Source organism: Pinus tabuliformis, chromosome 1_1 (genome assembly GCF_031772625.1).
Source record: "Pinus tabuliformis cultivar Carrire ecotype Pingquan chromosome 1_1, CPIR1, whole genome shotgun sequence".
NCBI classification, from domain to species: domain Eukaryota; kingdom Viridiplantae; phylum Streptophyta; class Pinopsida; order Pinales; family Pinaceae; genus Pinus; species Pinus tabuliformis.
Window position 1 is genome coordinate 533,651,934 of NC_142297.1, and position 18,758 is coordinate 533,670,691.

Here is an 18,758-nt window from a genome sequence, read left to right on the forward strand (position 1 = left end):
GAAGCAAGAAGCGGAGATTGAAAATCTCAAGAAGAAGTGCAACCACATGGAAGAAGCAATTGCTCATATCAGTTCAATAACCCAGAGCATGCAAGCGGAGACCTCGACTAAAGTCAGCGCTTAAAGGGAACCTCAGCTTGATGATTATGTTAACCAGCAGCAGTAATCTGTTTAATGTCTTGTAAATTTTGTTTATTAGCAGGCTTGTTTGTACGGCAGTATAGCCGTTATCTTTTTCAAATTGTTTCTACTAAGTCCACCAACAAGGATCAAGGGTCTGCGCACCCATTTTGGATCCTTCCCTCTCAGCTTTCCCTACAATATGTAACAGGCTTTGCCTTTTGAAGTTTTTTATAATACACAAGTAACCGATCTCGTTAAAAAAAAAAACATATCAGATAATCATAAATTTATCTATTGAAGTTATGATACTTAGGTGGGCCTTCTTTGGGAGGTTGGTACCAAAATTCTCGAAATCGAACTCTAAGTCAGTATTTGAATCATACGCATTGATAGTTGATAATGATCCATGAAAAAACACTTCTCTAAATACGATCATAGAGTGCATAGTTTGATGTTACTTTTATGGAAGTTGGTATCATCTCGGTTAGATGTAGATTGAATTACTTCTTCACCAATTTTAGCATTAACTAGTTTCTTCGTCGTAGAGAAGGCTTCAACACGGGAACTAAAACTCATTTTTATTAAATCAGTTGATAAAATGAATTCTCACTTGAGTTTAAAGGCCTTTGGATGAAATTTTTAGATGGAGTCATTAAATTGTCTAAAAATATTCTTAGGCTTGGTAATTTACGAGTGAGAACCATGTTAAATAAGAAGGGTATACTCTTAGGAAATCGAATGAAATTTCACTATGTATAGCTTATCAATGAAAGGATGCTTGATTGAGTACTTGCATTGATTTAGTAGTGACATAATGCAAAACAATAAGGTAATGATGATACTACAAAAAAATATTTAAAGCAATCAAATAGATTCATTGATTTTAGCAATGATATAATGCAAAACAATAGGGTGTACTAATGTCAGTGATAATATAGTAAAAAATGATTCAATGCATTAATTGAAGAAATGATACCTAATAATATTAGATTTTTCCCAATGTTGGCCCCAACCCTAACCCAAGGAAATTGGTTCATTGGTTTTAACACTTAGATAATTCAAATTATCAAGTGTTATGTCTTTTTAAATTGGTTTACATTGTGTTATTGTTAAAGTCATTTTACTTAAATAATTTGAAGTATCAAGTGAACAACTTCAAAAATAACATAGTGTAAACCACTTTAAAAATACATAATGATGTTGCAAAATGGATTCTCAGTGATGACGTTAATATCAATGCTTTGTGTGCTTGGGTATGATTTCTCTATTAGGATTTATACCTAAAGACCATTATAATATTAAGATATACATAATGCATTGACATATAAAATGAAAAGCCAAAAAGTATGTAGTAGAATGTAAATAGAATTATGAGAAACATAGGAAGTTGGAGAAAGAAGCTATTAAGATTGGAAAACTAGATAGATAGGGTATGACCTTTAGTACAATATCTCAAGTTGAATTTGAATGTATTAGAAATCAACTTCCTTTCTTATATGATGGATATGAAAGGATGGAAAAGGTAACAAGTGTGGGCAAAAGGGTAGATGAAAAAGAGAGATTGATATTTTTCACTACATAATCTATTTATTATTTATTGTATGCATCCTATTACTTTCTTACTATTCACCTTTATCATTATTGAACATCATTACTTTATTACTATTCACCTTAATTCTCTTGTAACTTTTGAAGTGGCTTTCTTGATTGTACCCTTTGGATTATAGATGATACTAAGTAAATGTCAAAGAAGAAAATTCATCTAAGACATATACATAATACATATTGATGATCATCTAAAATTTATGATGTGGCCACCTGCATTTGGAACCAACCTAGATCAATCTTAACTATGGATTTAGCAAATGGCAAAAGGGATCAAATTGTTTGAGGTGCGAACATTTCCTGAAGTTTTTCACTCTAAAAAGTGTTTGCACCTCGAGGGATTTGATCATTCTCAACCTTTTATAGATCTTCAGTTAATATGGATTTAGGTTGGTTCAATATCCAAGCAAGTGTTAAAAATAAAAAGAAGAAATCCTAATTTAATTTGTCCTTGAATGAAATTCGGAATTAAATCGAAATTCTATTCTCATAGCAACTTGTAACAGTTAGCTAAGTTAAGTTGACTTAGTTGGCTCAATAAATTCGAGTTGGAGAGTCATGTAGAGTGATTCCTAAATTTTAGGGGTCTAGGTTGAGTTCTTTTGAGTTGTAATTAATTGATTCAGTCTAACTGAGTTAAAGTCGGTTAGACTAGTTCCAACTGTTCGAGGAACTTGTAGGAGGTCTAGTAGTGAGGAGAAGCTTCAGTGCTCAAGCAGTTAACTGATAATTCATTCATAAATAACTCATGCATGTTAGTTCAAAGGAAGACCCAGTGGAGATTAGAGTTCAGGGAGAGTGTACTATCAGCTGTATAATTTTCCGAGTTGTACATATGGTGCATGAAATCAGCAGAATGCCTATGATGGATTGCGCACTTGTGGTGAGGGATTTTCCCAATTAAATATGGGCTAATTTCCTCTGGAATTGCGCAAGGAAGTAGGGGCTTAGAAGGCATCAAATTTGGTTAAGTGTTGGCTTGAGATGGTTTGTGAAGCAGTGAGATAGATTGTACTTGTGCATAGATTGTTCGGGTTGAACAAGCATTGTATTTTATTCTCAGAACTTCTGGTTAATGCAATATAGATAGTTGGTGTTTTGAGCAATTACTTTCCCCAAAAAAATATTGTGTTGTGTGATTTAAATTCTTCCTTTTCTGCTTAGTGTTTTTCATTGATCAATTTTGATGTCCACTAATGAGTAGAGTAGATTCATGTCTTTTGACTTAGCATATCACATAAGAAGTTGAATCTACAGTAAAAATCAACATGGTACTGAAGCTGAAGACACTATAGAAGAGGAGAATATGAGTTTTTTGTGAAGGTGAAATCAAATTTTCAGTTTCATACTTCAGACCCAGCACGATGTCGTTCTATCGTTTGAGACTTGAGTATGCCCTGGAGGTCAGCTCGAATTACATAGCTTGGAATCTACGGTTTGAGACTTGAGTATGCCCTGGAGGGAAGCTCGAATTACATAGCTTGGAAGGACAAGATGGAGGCGATGTTGGAAGACAACGGGTTGAAAGAATTCATAGATCATGATATCTTGAAGCCTCCAACATCTAATGCTAAAGATCTGGCTAAATGGAGAAAGTGTGTGGCAAAGGAGAGAAGGATTATCCTAGAAGGAGTTCGAGATCATATTTTCTCGAATCTCCATGGTAAGGAAACTCCATTTGCAATGTGGAAGGCATTGAAGTACTTGTTTCAAAATAATAGTGACCACAGGAAGCTGGCACTGAAGGACAAGCTCAAAAAGATTAAGGTGGAGAAGGGTGACTCAATTCTGAAGTACTTGACCAAGTTCACCCAATATCGGGATGAGCTTCGAAGTGTCGGGGTTATTGTTGCAGAAGATAATCTGGTGAGCCTAACATTTCTAGGACTTCCCAAGAGCTGACACAACTACCAGGACTCAGTTAATGGGAGGGAGAAGCTACCAGAGTGGGAGCAATTGTGGTCCGACTTGGTACATGAAGAGATTCGGCGGAACACCAGAGACAGATCCTCATCAAAGCATGATGATGAGGAGAATTGTGACTTAGCTGGTAAGGCAAAGAAAGGGAAGGGGAAGTCATCGCATTCCTAATCAAATTCTTGTCAGGTCAGCAAGAAGAAGGACATGTCAAAAATCAAGTGTTTTAATTGTCATGACTTGGGACACTTTGCCACAAAGTGTCCACACAAGAAAGCCGGTAAGAAGCCCTCAGGAGGAGCAGCGAGTGAAGCTCTTGCTTCACAATTCGAATTGAATTTTAACCTCGTCGCTTGCATGGTGTCATCGATGATGGGTAGTGTGTGGTACCTCGACAATGGAGCTTCATTCCATATGGTCGATAACAAAGAGCTCAGTAACTTGGAGGAGAAGAATCTCTAGATGCATATCGAGATGGGTGATGATGGGAGGTATAGCGCAACTGACATCGGTACTATTACCTTTCAGAGGGAGTCTGGTTCTCCCCTCACTTTGCGAAATGTTATGTATGTTTCATGTTTGAAGAAGAACTTGGTTTTTGTTGCCATGTTGGAGGATAGAGGCTATGATGTGATATTTAGTAAGGGAAATTCTTTCCTTCGTCACATAGCCACAGGACAGGTGAAGCGGATAGGGGATCTAGTGAAGAACCTCTAAAAATTGGAGGTAGAAGACTGCGATGCTTTGAGCACTAAAGCAAAGAAAGTGCAGAGCTAAGACATCAGTGGGTTGTGGCATAGAAGATTTGGTCACTTGCACCATGGAGCTTTGAAGATCATGCAACAAATTTCTACAGGACTTCCCAAGGGTACACTGGAGAAGAGAGACACATGTAAAGGGTGTACATTCGGGAAGTACACCAAATCTTCCTTTCATGACAAAGACAGTCGAACACAAGGTATTCTTGATTGAGTTCACTCAGATGTGTGTGGACTGTTCTTAACAACATCCACAACCAAGCACAAGTATTATGTAATATTTGTTGATAATTTTTTTTCGTAAGTGTTGGATTTTCTTCATTCAGAAGAAAGATCAGACGTTTGCTAAGTTTTGTAAATTTAAAGCACTTGTTGAAAAAGATACTGGAAGGAAATTTAAAGCTCTGTTGATGCCTCGAAAATCACTGCAACAACATCGGGGATAACCACCAGGTCCGGACCTTAGTACAACTCCTTTTCCGTTTGGAATAGTGGCTCCGACTGGGGATAATGGGACCAGTTTCCCAAAAGTGGATAAACGAGATGAATGGGTGATGTATAAACTGAGCTAGCGATGAGCGAATAACTAAATCTATTGACAAGAATACAAAAACTATGAACTATCCCAGGAATCTATTGAGCTTTAAAGTGTAGCATTTGATGGTCTAGGTCTAAAGACAGGCATATAGATGACTCCATCTAACAGACATAGATATTAATTCATTCAAGATTACTGTGCCTAAATAGTTAAGCAAAGCGATTAAAGCGATATTACAACACTCATCATTTATATTATCGACATATACATGATTAAAAGGAAAGCATATCATAAAACATCCAATAGTGGAAAGAATGTAGAATTGCTGTTAAAGCGCATGCATATAATCAAAAATAGCAAGGATAATCAAATAACAATTCACATAACAGGAATGAATTCAGACATAGATAGAAATACCATATGAGCTGCTTTGACACTCCCGATATCAATCGCTACTTGTAATTCTTTCTTCAACGCAGAAACATTCTCAACAAAGACAATAGTGCACAATTGCATAAAAATCCTCCTTGTTGAATTAAGAACAACTGGTCCGGTTTCATAAAAGAATATTGAGTGAAGCACAATAGTGCAAACTTCAGTCTTTAAGTCTGGTACAAAACTTTACGACCCTTTCCAAAACAATGAAAGGGTCTATAAATACTAAATTAATCTAAATATCTATTAAACTGAAATCCTACTAAATCGGTATCAATAAATCTTGATCCTATTTTCCTCAGCGATCTGGCAATCGGCGGCATGATTCATCAAGTAGGCTGCTTGCCTTTAAATATGAGCTGACTTATCGCAAGCATTGGCTCTACTTCAGGGGGTTTGTTGAGGCGCGAACTGAGCTGTACGGCATAGGTGGCATCCTGAATATCGGGAATTATATACCCGATCACATCTGTTAGGCACTTAAGGGCGGCTCTCTGTGTATGCGGCTTTACCAGGAAGAGCCAATATGCTTCCATAGTTAAACTGTTAATCCCAGCGATTAATCTCCCCTTTTCCTCTAAATCAGGATAGCATGATTGCACCAATTTGTTTGTTGTTGTCAACTTTCCTGGTGTACATTGGGAAATCATATTTGATAAGTAGAGAGTGTTGTTAACTAGTTCAACCAGATTGCTGGAAGTTGATTTACATCTTGAAGCTGCCCTCTCTGCTTTCATCATCTGAGACTGCCATTCTGTGAAAAGTATATCTTTATGTGTTTCTAAGATTCTGGGCAAATTTGCTGCTCTTCCTTGTTCAAAGTCTTGCCAGTCAAGAAATGCAGTTATGATTTCTTCGGCTTGATCCAATTCATTTCTGGCCTTCTCTACCTGCTGATTTATGGATGTCGTTAATTCACAGAGTGGCTCTGCCTGAGCGATTTGTTGACACAGAAGCCTAATTTGAGATATTAATGCAGTGTTTATTTGTAATGCTTCTGCTCTGAATTCAGCCACTTGTGGAGCGGCCTTTATTATTTCGAGCTGCGATGACAATTGAGCGATTTGCTCATCCTTTGTTTTCATCATTTGCTCGTTTGATGCCCTTAATTGTGCCAATGCCTCTGATAATTCCTTCTGTTTCTGGATCGCGCTTTGGTCGATCCTTTGCTTTTCTGCCTGCAATTGCTGAGTTAATTGACTGTTCACTTGTTGTTGTGTCGACAAGCGCTGCTCTGCCTGCTCTGCCTTCTGCTTTGTCTCAGCCAATTCTGCCTGTAATGTGAAAATTTCTTGGTCCTTGGTTTTCAATAGAAGACTTACCTCCGATGCCTTATCGATTGTCACTGCCGAATAGGCTCCCGCATACTGTGACAATTTTGTTAGGTCATCGGAGGGGTCGAATTCCTCCTTCCAAACCACGCTGCCCGTAACAGTTTGCTCTGGGAAAAGGGAAGGTTGATCAATCTTCCTTCTTTTCCTTTGTCGTTTTACCACTGCTTTATGCCTCGGGCTGTAGAAAACATCCAGGGGAGGAATATCTTCTACTTGGAGAATGATTTGGTTGGAGGGGTCTTTTGGTATTACCTCAACATCCTTAGAAATGGGTGGGCCGCTGGTTCCACTTAGAACCTGTTGTGCCCTACAACAACCCCCCATTTCATAACATTTTTAATCACAAACAATTAACATATGAAATGGGTCCCTTTTAAAAATTTAATTGGCATTAATGAATTTGTTCAAAAAGGGTATGATAACCAAATGAATTTGTGAATGAAAGCCTTTTTGAATAAATATCAAGCAATTTTTAGGTTAAGTGCGAAAAAGCAATCGCAAGATCGCGTGTCGCAATAACAAGAGAAACACATTTAAATATCACCTTGGTCCTTGCCGATGTGATATCGCTATCGGCGATCGACGGTACTCAATGCACACCCAAAAAGAGCACATATCTTACACCCCGATGCGACGTGATATCGGCGATCGGCTATCGGCACTGCCTCTTGTGAAATAACGCTTTAAGTTATAAGCCCCGACCCGATGCGATATCGCTATCGGTAGTCGGCGAAATCTCATACACTTTCATAAGACGCTCAGATCGTTTCCCCGATGCGATGTGATATCGCAATCAGAAGTCGGCAAATCATTTGACATACATCTAGTAATATGTTCACGCGCTAATCCGATGCGATGTCGCAATCGGCATTCGCCAAGACCTCTCCCAAACGATAGTATCACTCACACCCCCGATGCGATGCGATGACGCTTAACGATGATCAGAGTTCCTAAAAGGTGACTGCTTCAAGCTTTAAAGTTATATTTAAATCCGGTTGACAAAAGCACAGATTTCAAAATGCCGTTAAATGCAGGGATAAGGTAATGCATGCATATTTAATACCTTGCCCCTTCGATTTAACGAACACTTACGATTAGACCTTTAAAAAAATCTGTTGCACGCTTTAAGGGGTCATTCAGTTTAATAACGATGTAATGGTCATTTATGGAGCTGCAGGCCGTAAAATCACCATCATTGCATCTGCGGTGCCTTCTCAAATCATTAGATCCGCAGCCACTTTTAGAATTAATCTTGCCACGCTTCAAGTAATATATCTCTCCCGTTATGGATTGTCGTTGTTATTTCCTTGTTACGATTTCTCTTGCATTTGTGTAGAATTCAGCCGTCGAGAGAAGCCTGAACATGATGGGGAAGAAATTCAAGAAGTCTGCGGGTTCTACTGTAACACCTGTCGCAGGTCAAGCTGCCATAGTTTCGAAGAAAGGCCTAATCTCAGATACTACATGCACTGGTCTTCCTAGCACTACATGGCAGGGTACATATAATCTGTTAGAAGCCGAGCAACCGACAAAGACAGTGACTGAGGCTAGTGTGGATGAACTAAGGAAGTCCGAGGCAACTCTCAAAGACTTGGCCGACTCCTTTTTGCACAGAATAGCAGCCAGAGAGCAGGTCCTACCTTACACTGATGTGGTACGCTGGGCAATTGAGGAAATTACCCTCACTGATAGAACTTTTCATACAAAGGATGGAAGGATTTTCGGGTCGTTCAAGCCTGATGACCTGAGGCGAATGTATCATTTGCCTGAACCGGAGCTAGTCTATAACAGAGCCTTCGTGGAGAAGTTCGCAAACGAGAATGAATCACCATCCGAACCCCTCCGAGATTGGAGGCAGAACCCAGCCAAACACAAGCATGAAAGCTCGGGTAAGTACTCCAATGCTTCTTTGGCTTCTCCCTATTGCTATGCTGGGATTATGATGTGTAGATTGTGGGGATTACATGACTCCGCTAATATCCATATTGACATGGTTCCCCTAATGGAAGCGGCTGTCAATAGTACAATTATGGATTGGGCCACTATTCTGTCTGATAAGTTGGTCACAGCTGTTCGTGAATTTAGAGCCAAAACCAGAGTCACCGAAAGGAAAATCCCACCATTTTATTACTCTGCTTACATTATGGATACCCTGTGTTTTAATTCTGAGTTTCCTGTCCTCGGTTGGAGATGGACCACCCATGATCCAACACCCATTCATTTGTACCATCGGAAATTGTGGAAGCCCTCTTACAAGGACCATTTGTATCAAATTTGCAATGGTTTCATGGTGCCCATTCACTATTCTATTTTCGACAGACCCATCCCAAGAATTTCCTATGAAGCCTCTTTTGACTTACCAGCCGTAGCGCATTGGTTCGCGGAAGAGCATTTCACCTATATTAGAGTTTTTGGAAGCAAAGCTAGGCCGCACGTTCTCCCTTTATACATCCGAGACAAATTGTTAGCCCAGGAAATTTGCTACCAGATTATGTCCGAGAGTGTCACACAAACTCTCAAAGATGAGAAGAAGAGAGGCTGGCCCTCTTTTCCTTTAAGAATTGGGGTTTATACGCTGCAGAATTACAAACATGCAGAAAAAGAAGCAACAAAACTCCAAATGATATCCCTGGCCACTATCCCAAACAGACTCTATGATCCGAACAAGACTGCTTTCATTGCCCTGGAACAGGCCAAACTGTCAAAGATTGTCCATCAAGAAGATGAGTTTGATGACCTGTTCGCAGGTGCCGATTCAATAAGCCAAACCAAACAGCTTGCTGCAATGAGATACGAAGATGTGGAGTTAACTGAGTTTAATAAACTTAGAAAGCAGAGGTTGCAAACTCTGCCTCTAGATTTATTATCCACGACCCCAGCATCTTCCTCAAGCGAGCCTGGTCAGCAGCAGATACATCCACCTCCTGTTACAATTAAAGAGCATGATAAACAACAGGAGGAAAGGCAAAACAAGCTGCAGGCAGAGAGGCATAAAAAGGAGCAAATAGAAAGGCAACAAAAGGCACAAAAGGATCAAGAGCAAAGAAAGCAGAAAGAGATAGAGGAACAGAGGAAGAAGGACGAAGAAGAGAAAGCAAAGAAAGAACTGGAAGATAGGCAGAAAAGGGAATTGGAGGAACAACAGCGGAAAGCACAGGAGGAGCAGAAGCAGAAGGCACTTGAAGAACAGCAGAGGGCAGAACAAGAAAAAGAATGGAGCAAAGCCCACAGAGAGCAACATGAACAAACCTCCACCGATCCTGAGTTGATTAAAGAATGGAACCAATTCGATTCCATTATCAGTGGTAAGGAAGCCTCCAAAGACTCAGACACCTCTAAAACAAGCAATGCTCCCGATACTACTTCTTCTCAGGTTCTAGAAGGAACCAGCGGCCCACCCATTTCACAGGATGTCGAGGTAATCACTCAAGACCCGTCCGATCAAATTGATCTTCAGGTGGAAGAAATTCCTCCCCTAGATATTTTCTACAACCCAAAGCATAGAGCCGTTGTTAGGCGCTCTAGGAAAAGACGAAGGCTTGATCAACCTTCTATTTCTCCTGAGCAAACAGTCACGGGCAATGTGGTCTGGAAGGGGGAATTGGATCCCTCCGATGATCTAACTAAGCTGTCGCAATTTGCGGGAGCTTATTCGGCAGCAACTATTGACAAAGCATCAGAGGTAAGTCTTCTGTTGAAGACTAAAGATCATGAAATATACGCATTACAGGCAGAAGTAATTGAGGCGAAAAACAAGGCAGCACAGGTAGAAGAGCAGTTGCTGGCTCAACAGCAAGAAAACAATTTGTTAACCCAGCAGCTGCAAATTGAAAAACAGAGGATAGACCAAAGTGAGGTTCAGAAGGCAAAAGAATTAGCAGAGGCATTGTCACAGTTGAAAATGTCAAATGAGCTAATGATGAAATCTAAAGATGAGCAAATAGCTCAGCTATCGGCACAGCTCGAAGGTATCAAGGACGCCCAGAGTGTTAATGATTTCAGAGCAGAGGCAACTCGAATAAATGGCGCATTAATATCTCAGATCAGGCTCTTGTGCCTACAACTTATTGACACTGAGTCATTATGTGAAACATCCGCAACAGTGTGTGAGCGAATAGAGAAGGCCAGAAACAAGCTAGATCAGGCCGAAGATGACATATCTGAATATATTGAGTGGCAAGACACTCCAGAAGGGAAAGCGGTAAATTTGTCCCGAATCCATGTAACGTACAAGGACATACTCTTCATGGAATGGAACACCCAGGTAATGAAAGCGGAAAGGGCGGCCTCAAGATGTAAAATGATTGCCAGCAACATGATCAATCTAGTCAACGACACACTCTATCTGGCAAACATGATCTCCCAGTGCACACTTGGAAGCATAACAACAGCAAACATGCTAGAGCAGAGAAATTATCCTGATCTGGAGAAACAAGGACGGTTAATCGCTGGAGTAAATACTTTAACCGCCGACGCATACTGGCTCTTTCTGATTAAACCACACTCTCAAAGGTCGGCTCTTAATTGTTTAACAGATGCCCTCCGATACCTGATTTCCGACATTCAGGACGCCACATATGATGCCCAGCTAACTTCGCGTCTCAACACTCCACCAGAAGTAGAGCCAATGTTGGCAATATGTCAGCGAAGGAGTAAAGGCAAAGAGACCACCGAATGAAGCATCACCGCCGACTGCCAGATCGCCAGAAAAGATGATGATATTTGTTAATGCCAATTTAGTAGCTTTTCAGTTTTTTTAGATATTTAGATATTTAGATTAGGATAGTATTTATAGACCCTTTCATTGTTTTGGAAAGGGTCGTAAAATTTTGTAAAAGACTTAAAGGCTGAAGTTTGCACTATTGTGCTTCAGTCTATATTCTTTTGTGAAACTCGACCGATGGTTCTTAATTTTGATTAGAAGGCTGTTTTATGCAATTGTGCACTACTGTCTCTTGTTTGGAATGCTTTCTGGTTTGAAGGAAGGACTGCGACATAGTGATTAATATACTGGATTGATCAAACAACTTACATGGTACTATTATCTGTATCTGTGTTTTTCCTATTATATAAATTGCTGTGTTATTATCTTTGCTATTGTTGAATACATGTATGCAATATAACAGCAAATCTTCATTTCATATCACTATTGAATGTTTTGTGATTTGCTATCTCTTTTACTCATGCGTGTAACAATGATATAAATGACTAAGTGTAGTAATTCGCTATCATCGCTCTGCATAACTAATTATGCAAAGCAATTTTAAATGGTTTAAACATCTATGCTTTAGTGTTAGAGTCATCTATATGCCTGCCATAAAGCACAGATTATCAAATGCTGCACTCTACAAACTGATAAGTCCCGGGATTAGATTATAGTTATTATATTTCTCTTATAGTTTAGTTATTCACTTATTACCACCCTATATCGTAAGTCATTCATCCATCCCGTTTACTTATAATTCTTGGGAAACTGGTCCCATTATCCCCAGTCGGAGCCACTATCCCAAACGGAAAAGGAGCTGCACTAAGGTCCGGACCGGGTGGTTTCCCCGATGTTGTTGCAACGAATTTCGGGGCATCAACCTTTTTGGCACTAGAAGGAGGGCCATCGACTGTGAATGGCAAGCAGGCCCAAATCTGCAAGCCACTCCAAGAGTAATTCTCCCTCCAAATCCCCTCCTCCTTCTCAATCACATGCTGGTTCTCCGGCACACAATCGAGAAAAAGAGGAATCAACCACCACTGCTCACACCCATCATATTTCAGAACAATTAAGTCTTGAATCTCCTGAAGTCCAGTCTCTTATCCATAAACTTCAGAGCTTCTCGATTTCGCCTCAGAAATCTGAAGTATCACAAAGCAGTGCGACCTCGCAGTTCAATTTATCTCATCCACTTACCAGACTTCAGAGCGAAAAACTCGGTATTGAACCTACTGAGTTCCCTTTACCGAAAAGGAAAAAGGCTAAAAAGATTACTGAAGGATCTGATAGTGAAGACCTTTCTTCCATATCCTCCATCTCATCTCCTAATCTGCGAAGTCAACCATCCACTCCTCCGTTACACACTGTTGTTCATCAGGGACTAGGTACTACAACATCTCAAACTACTCACTCTTCAACACTCTCCTCTCCTCGGTCATCTGGAATCCCAACAGTAGTGACAACTATTGTCGCTAGCATAATGGCAGACCCATGGACTACGCCAGGTGCAGTCAACATGCCCGGACCATTGCATGATCTACCTGATGCTCCCGAAAAATGGTTGCCTAAATTTAATCCAGATAACGGAACACAAGCTGAAGAACATATTAACAATTTTATGTTAGCAGTTAACTTAAAAGGAGTGACAGAGCAAGATGTTGTTGTCAGGCTTTTCCCTTATACCTTACAAGGATCGGCAGTATCCTGGTACTTTTCCTTACCCTCTGGTTCAATTACCAGCTGGGCCACATGCCAAGAGCAGTTCCTTACCAAATATGGAGATGACAGGTCCCTAGCCACTTTAATAAATGACCTCTCCAATCTCAGAATAGAGCATAGAGAACCAATAAAGGAGTTTAATGCCCGATTTAATAAACTCCTAAATAAAATCCCTACCGCTTCAAAACCAAGTGAACAAATTAGAAGCGAATGGTATATTACCGCCCTCCCTGCCAACATAGCCATTTTTGTTGACAGGGCTGGCAAGCCTACCTTAGCCGAAAATATGAAGGAAGCACTTGCTGTTGAGAAGCGCATAAACGCTCTAGAAAAGAAAGCTGCCTTGGAAGATAGAAAAGCTAAAAAAGTCTCATTTAAAGAGGATTCTAAGAAGAAAACCCCAAAGGACCCGTATGACATGGAAGGTTTACAAAAAGTCCTTAAAACATTGTCTAATGAAATGGTTGAGATTAAAAAACAGGTGGCCGAGACTTCTAACAAAAGACCATTTAGGACCTTCAAGAAAAGTGAACCAAAGCCACCCAATGTTATATCTAATGCAGACTTAGAACAGGAAGAAGAGGAAGAGGGAACAACCTCCCAAACAGATGATGAAGAAGAAGTAGTCGAATGCCACGGCATGTGGGATTTTATACTCCCAAACTCTGACACCGAGAATCAAGAAGAAGCCTTTCCTGTTACTACAAGAAGTAAAATCGCTTCTGAACATGCCCAGGCAACTACAAAGAAAAGGAGCGCAGGTGCTGCCACACCAAAGGAAAAAGTTCTCCCAAAGAAGTCACCTGTAGCAGCTCCCCAAAACCAGCCTTCAACTTCTAATTCTCCTTCGACATCTAAGACACTAGTGGTATCTGACTCCATGGAGTATAATATTGTTGATGATATGAAACAGACTAAGGCAAACATAACCATGTTTGAACTTAGTAAGTTAAAACATCAGCAGAAATTGCTTCTAAGAGAGTTGAATGCTGTCCCCTCTTCTCCTCTTCCCAGTTCAAAAGCTGCTAATGATTCAGGACAACCCCCTCCAGGTATGGTTGAAGCTACTGATTCAGTTCTGATCGGAGATAGATCCAATTCTCATACTCCACCTTTCTTGCTGACCTATGAAATCTATAATCGAAATCTGCATAACTGTTTAATCGATTCAGGGGCTTCATCTAATATTATGCCAGCTTTAGTTTGTTCTAAACTGAACATAGAACCCCAGAAATCTGCTATTCACATTGTACAGTTAGATAGAACCAAAGTACAGGTTGTAGGAGAAATTAATTCTGTGACTATTAGGTTGTCTGCTGATCCCAGAATTGTACAGAGAATAGATATTTTGATCGCTGACATACTTGAATTCTACGGTTTAATTCTGAGCAGAGATTGGTCCGAAAAGCTGCATGGGTACATTTCCACTGATTGGTCACATATGTGGCTCCCCTACAAGGGTAAGCCAAATCAAATAAGGATCAACCGTGAGAAACACATGACCCACACAGTAACCAATTTCGAACAAGAAAACCAGCCTGTGGCCTTCAACAACAACATTTTGGGGAATTATTCCTCGGAATCATTCTTTGGCAACTTTGTTGCCCAACTCTCTCCTTTTTCAGTTAACCATTGTACATCTCAACTAGAAAATTTTTCACAAACAAATTTATCCAGATGTTTTAATGAAAATCAAAAAGATGTAAATATTTTTGTTAATTCTCCTTTATTTTGGTCTTTGTATTTTGATGGCTCTAAGTCCAGCGAGGGCTCAGGAGCAGGTTGCATTTTGGTTAGTCCGCAAGGCGAAAAGACAATGCTATCCTGTAGATTAGAATTTGAGTGCACCAATAACACGGCCGAATATGAAGCTTTAGTGCAGGGATTATATAAGGCAATCGACCTTAAAGTCCAATATATTAAAGTGTTCGGCGATAGTGAGATCATTGTTAAGCAGGTAAGAAATGCAATACACTGCCTTTCAAGCCACCTTAAGCATTATCAATCCCTAGTGCAAGATCTTACTTCACATTTCTCAGCATTCAACATTTCCTCAATTCCTAGATCACAGAACTCAGCAGCCGATTTACTAGCCAACGTAGCTTCCAAACTTCTGCCTTCTGAAGACTATAGCCTTGATAGATTTTCTGTAGAACTAATTTTTAGGCCTTCAGTTCCTGATAATATCACTAACTGGAGGGTTTTCAACCATGACGAGGATATTTTGCAATTCTTAACCTCTGAAAAGTCCTATGACAATCAAATCATTGAAGAAGATGAGCATGATTCTCAAATGAAAAGAACATCTCAAGACAACGCGATTCCTAAGCCTGTGGTAAAGCTCGAAGACCTTTATGACATTAAAGACAGGTTTAAACCTGTAATTAATTCAAAACTCCAAAGCTCTACCCTTAGGTTTGAATTGATTAATTTGGGAACAGATCAAGCTCCTCAAAATATCAACTTAGGATTAGGACTTTCTGTAGAAGAAAAGGAAGCATTTATCAAACTGCTAAAGAAAAACAAACAAGTTTTTGCTTGGAAGTATGATGACCTCAAGACATATGATACATCTATCATACAGCATACTATTCCTATGCTTCCTAATCAGAAGCCGATCCAGCAGAAGTTAAGGAAAATACACCCGAATTTGGAGAGCCAGATAAAGTCGGAACTTAATAAGCTTTTAAAAGCTAAGATTATCTTCCCTGTCCGACACTCAAACTGGGTCTCTAATATGGTACCAGTCAGGAAGAAAAACGGCGACATCCGAATTTGTATCGATTTCAGAAACTTGAATAAGGCAAGCTTGAAAGATAACTTCCCAGTGCCTACTATGGAGCAGATCCTCCAATCGGTAGCAGGATCTGAATTGATGTCCTTTCTCGATGGATTCTCAGGATATAACCAAGTGCTAGTTCATCCTGATGACCAACTTAAAACCACATTCAGAACAAAATGGGGGACTTATGCATATCAAAAAATGCCTTTTGGACTCATAAATGCAGGAGCGACATTCTAGAGAGCTATGGATACAGCCTTTAGAGGGTTAATTAATCGAACAATAGTCGTCTACCTTGATGATATTACTATATATTCTAAAAAGAGATATAATCACTTGCATGATTTAAATCAGATTTTTCAGCGATGCAAAACACATGGTATCTCTCTTAACCCAAAAAAGTCTTTCTTTGCTCTTAACCAGGGTAAGCTTTTAGGTTTTATTGTATCTAAGGATGGCATTTATGTAGATCCCGATCGAATTAAGGAAATTTCTGAAATTCCTTTTCCACACAATAAAAAATCGATGCAGTCGTTTTTAGGCCAGATTAATTTCGTTAAACGATTTGTTCCAGATTTTTCACAGATTGTACTACCACTACAAACGATGATTAAAAATAATTCAACCTTCAGATGGGGATTAGAAGAAAAGCAAGCTTTTAATGACATTAAGCAATCAATAATCAATGCCCCAGCTCTGAATACTCCAAATCTTTCTAATCATTTTACATTATATACCATTGCATCCGACTTATCTTACGCAGCAGTGCTCACACAATTGAATGATGACAATTTGGAAGCGCCCATCTCATTCTTTAGTTCAAACTTTCAAGGCGCCGAATTGAACTATTCCGACGTTGAGAAACAAGCTTTTGCTGTGTTTAAAGCAGTCAAACATTATCGACCCTTTCTTTTAAAAACCCATACTAAAGTGATAGTTCTTTTCTCGGCAGTTAGGCAACTATTAATTCAAAAAGAATTGGGTGAAAAAAGGGCAAATTGGGTCGCGGCTCTCCAAGAATATGACCTAGAAATAAAGCCAGCAAAGATTGTTAAGGGTCAAGGTTTTTGCAGGATATTGGCAGGAGCATCCAACATTCCGGAATCAAGCGATACAGAGCAAACTCAAGAAGTTAATCAGCTAAGTGTTCCCGATTCCGAATATCAACATGCAGATTTAATTTTTTATTTAAATAATGGTTATGCACCTACGAACTTATCCTACAAGAACAAAAGGGCCATCAGATTAAAAGCTAAGATTTTTTCGATTATCAATGATGTGCTTTTCAAAAGAAATTATGATTCTGTTCTATTAAGATGCCTTGAGAAACCTGAGGCTCAAAAGGTTTTGCAAGAGCTACATGATGGACCAGCAGGAGGACATTTTGGAGCTAATACAACAGCTCATAAAGTTATTCATGCTGGATACTATTGTCCTACTTTGTTCAAAGACGCTCACGATTATGTAAGGAAATGTCTCAAATGCCAAACTTCCGGTGGAAGACAACAAAAACCAGCCTTCCCTTTGCAACCAGTCAACATCGAACAACCTTTTGAACAATGGGGATTGGACATCATTGGAGAAATTAATCCACCTTCTTCCAGGCAGCACAAATATATCCTTACAGCCACCGATTACTTTACAAAGTGGGTAGAAGCAGTTCCGTTAAGGACAACAAACTCTGAGGCTATCATTGAATTTATAGATCAGTTCATTATTACCAGGTTTGGTGTTCCAAACGCTCTTGTCTTTGATAATGCTTCTTATTTCTCAGGTAATGCAATGATTGATTTCGCTATCAAAAGAGGATTTAAATTAAAGTATTCTACTAATTATTATCCTCAAGGTAATGGCCTAGCAGAATCAACTAATAAAAATCTAATCAAAATTATTAAGCGAACAATCGAAGAGAATCATAAGAACTGGCACAAATCCTTAGTATTTGCATTATGGGCCGATAGGATAACACATAAAGCCTCCATAGGAACCTCTCCGTTTAATCTTGTCTATGGAAAAGAAGCAATTGTACCAACCAATCTTCTTCTCCCCTCTCTAGCCCTAGTGCAATTTATTGAGGAAACTCCTTCTTCCTCTATCCAGTTCAGATATGATCAAATTCTCAAACTTGAAGAGGAAAGGGAAAAGGCCAAGGTTACACACGCCAAACATCAGCAAGTCATTAAAGCAGCTTTTGATCTAGCCTCATCTAGTCCTAAACAATTCCAAGTCGGAGATTTAGTTCTGAAATGGGACAAAGCCCATGAAGACAAAGGTAAACACTCCAAGTTTCAGAAACTGTGGCTTGGACCATTTCAGATCTGTGAAAAAATAGGCCATTCCACTTTTATACTGCAAAATTTATCAGGGGTGAGAGATTCTCTCCCTGTCAATGGTCTGATCTTGAAGAAATTCTTTAATTGAGGAGGTAACCCCTTCTCCTTATAGTTTGATAATTTTTATAGTTTGTAGGATTTGTAGAAAATAAGGATGTAGGATACCTTCCATTGACATTTTGCTGTAGTTAAAAGTTGTCTCGCTGGGGCACTATCAATATTTGCTTTTGGATAATAGAGTCTTAAAACAAGAGAGATCATTTCTAGGAAATTAGATATCTTTCTATTTTGAGATCGCAGTCTAACTTTTGTAAACTTCCCTCTGAACATAGTTCTATGAGTCATTTTGGGTTTTCAAAACTGGTCTCCAAAGGTTATCTATATTAAAATAGGAGCTAATCCATCTTCAGCATCTTTAACTCTCAACCTGTCATCCATTTACTCTCAAGGAGACAATTGTTCATCCCATTCACCAAAAGTTTATGATTACTCAGAGTGTAATTCTAAAA

At 39.3% G+C, this 18,758-nt stretch overlaps 1 protein-coding gene across 3 annotated transcripts in view; it reads left to right on the forward strand.

The window, feature by feature from the left end:
* The window catches only part of LOC149214141 (uncharacterized), a 515,106-nt gene that overhangs the window by 413,209 nt on the left and 83,139 nt on the right, over window positions 1-18,758 (forward strand). The gene's annotated exons all lie outside the window — the stretch shown is intronic.